Consider the following 3,048-nt stretch of genomic DNA (forward strand, 5'->3'; position numbering starts at 1 on the left):
CTGTCTCATGATCCCACAGCAGGAGAGCAACCCGCTGGCTTTGAGCCTCCGGACACGTTTCTAGAACCAAGCAGGTGCTCGGTGTTGGGAAGGAGCTGGTGCCTCCGGATGGACACAGAGGGGAAAAGCCACAGGTCAGCAGTGGGTGTAGAATGCTGTGAAAGGACAACAGGGCAAGCGGAATCTAGGGGAGCGTTTGCAAACACCCAGGCAGCGCAGGCACAGAGGACTCCTGCTTGACGAAACATGTACCACAACAGTTCAGTGAGGAATACTGATTCCTAGTGATTAACAATCCATAATATGGCTTCCCCAAGGGTGTCTAAGGCTTTGAGTAAATGTGGCCGCCTTCCAAGCACCCAGACCTTTAGCAATCGTCTGAAGGTCATCCATCTGCTTGCCGAGGGTGCTCTGTCCTCCAGCTGGTTCAGCTGTGGTGAGGGCCAGGTTTGCCCAGGAGTGTATGATGGAGCAGGGACAGCCTAGGGGCCTGGGACTCGGTCCCGATTTCAAGTTCCAGACCCCCCTGGCCCTCAGGTTCTTCATTTGTAAAATGAAGGTCCCTTTGAGATGAAAAGTGTTGTGACTCCAGAATCTGAGGGCACAGGATTTGCTGCAGAAGAGGAGGCAAGAAGAGAGGAACTGGAGGGCTTGCCTGGATGGAGACCGCAGCTGTGGTCACAGAGGGACAGTAAAGACTTAGGGGAAGCCCCAGCCGGCCTGGCTCGGGTGGGTGTCATCTCATGCGCTTAAAGGTTGCCGGTTCCATTCCTGTGCCGGGATTTGCAGGCTGGATTCCCAGTAGGGGGCCTGCAGGAGGCAGCCGATTGATGTTTCACTCTCACATCAAAGTTTCTGTCTCTCCCTCTCCCTTCCTCTCTCTTTAAAATCAGATTTTTTAAAAAAAGAGTGAGGGGAAGAGGATGTCATCACCAAGCCATACTTTCCAAGTCTAAACTTTAGTTGTACAAGAAATATATCTTTAATTCTTTATAACTCAACCCAACCCCAAGTTTGAGCTTCTGTTCCACTGACTCTCAATCAATTCTGGGGTCGCCCATTCTCCTTGGCCAGGGCAACACCTACGAACTGCGGGGCTCACATAGTGCTCATTGTAGAGGCAGACACACCTGCCCTTCATGGTCATGTTCACGTCAGTTGCCTCTGAGATGGGCCTCTTTCCTATCCGTTTGTTCCTGTAGGTGTGGTGGCTATTTCCACACCAAGCTTGGGGATCCCTGAAATCCTGTGTGACCATCTACTGACCTGCCCGCCAAGGTCAATTTACAGCCCCTGTCCCTCTCTGGATCTCCCGGCCTGTAAGATTGTCATGTGCACAATTTAGAAAGAAGATTCAGCTTATATAACAGGGACCCAAAAGTCAAAGGTTTATTTCTCTCTCGTGTTAAATACAGGCCACCCAGTTTGAACTTCACCACTAGGTGAGGGGTGTCAGCATTGGGGAGGTCAGGTCGCGGGGAGGCCAGGGAGTTGGGAGGTTCGTCAGTGGGTGCTGGAGATGGGATGAGGAGGAAGACAATGAGACCAAGGTTCAAACACTGTAGGTGATAGTGAAAGGCAGTGGAGCCCATCCACGGTGGTGATCCCCAGCAGCAGTGAGAGATGGTCAAGACGCAAGACCACGGTTAGGAAATGGCAGAGGTGGATAAGGAGGCTGAATAGGCAAACACTTCTCTTCGTGTGCAATTACTGAACAGGATGAAGCCAGCATCCCCACCGAGGGGGGTTGGGGGGTGGGTTGTCTTCAGGGAAACCATAGAATCAGGAGATGCATAGTTTCATTCTTAAGAATCCCCAACGTTTTTTATTAAGTTCAGGCGTGACCCTCCCTTCTCACACCAGCCCGTTCTCAGACAAAGCCCAAAACTGCCTTTGGGGTGAGCTACAAGATGCTCAGCATATTTCCCTGGCTGCACCAATCTCTCAAGCCAAATTGCAAACCCTAACTAGGAGAAAAATAAGTGCTGGTTTCCAGATTTCTACAACTTTCCCCCCCCCCCTTGCTCTCTACTGTTGATGACTGGGAGGCCTGGGTTACTGGAAGAGACCTCCTCTGTGTAAACAACGCCGCCACATTCTGATGTCAGGGCTCGGGGTTTTATAACTTCCAGTTTCTAGTCTCTTCTATGGGACTTTCCACATTCTGCCCCCTTTCCCAAATTTAGTAGGGAAAAATGAATTTGAAATAAGAGGGATTTCGAACTGAAAGAAAGTACAGAAGAACTCTCAATTATTTGAGAAATTTGGTTCTGTCATAGCATTGATGAAAGAGCAGATGGAAAATGGGTGCAATAAAGGGCTAGAGAAACAATTAATAATGATAAAATAATTGTTGTTATTATGTGGGCCTTCCTAATGGACCAGGCACTGTGCTTATTAATTCCTACGTGTGACCCCGGCCAGTCACAACAGTGCTGGGAGCTAGTTGCGATTATTATGTCCACATTGCAGATGGGGACATGGGAAACTTGTTTATTTGTAGTTGTCCTCATTGATTGATTGACTGAGGTTAATAATCAACTTCTGTGGGGAACTCATAGCTTATACACAAAAAAACTGGGCAGAAACAGATGCGTGGTCCCTGCTACAGGCTGTTTCTGTAGCTTACCACACCTAGCAAGCCAGCAAGGCGGTGACCTTGCCGTTCGGCTCTGTGTACCTTTCCTGCTCCGTCCTGGCCTCCGGAGACCTCGGCGGGCTTAGATCTATTCTCTCCCACGTGTTTGTTCTCCTCATCTTGGATGAGGAGATTAAAGGGTTGTTAGCATGTGCTGATGGATTTTCCTTGGGCCACCCAAGCAGTCATAGACCAAAGAATTAAAATGCCTGTCTCCTGAGTGTCCCTTCAGGAGGGGACTGAATGATGGAAAATGACTGGAGTGCCAGGTGGAGAAACTCAGGTCAGATGGTTGCTGAGGCCTCCGAGGAAGTGGTCAGAGCCCACGCTTTGAGTCAGCCTCCAGCGGAGAGGTATATCCCAGAGCAACATCACGCAAGGCCCTGGTCACCCAGTGAGTGTACTCAGCC

The sequence above is a fragment of the Myotis brandtii genome, unplaced genomic scaffold, assembly GCF_000412655.1.
Source record: "Myotis brandtii unplaced genomic scaffold, ASM41265v1 scaffold165, whole genome shotgun sequence".
NCBI classification, from domain to species: domain Eukaryota; kingdom Metazoa; phylum Chordata; class Mammalia; order Chiroptera; family Vespertilionidae; genus Myotis; species Myotis brandtii.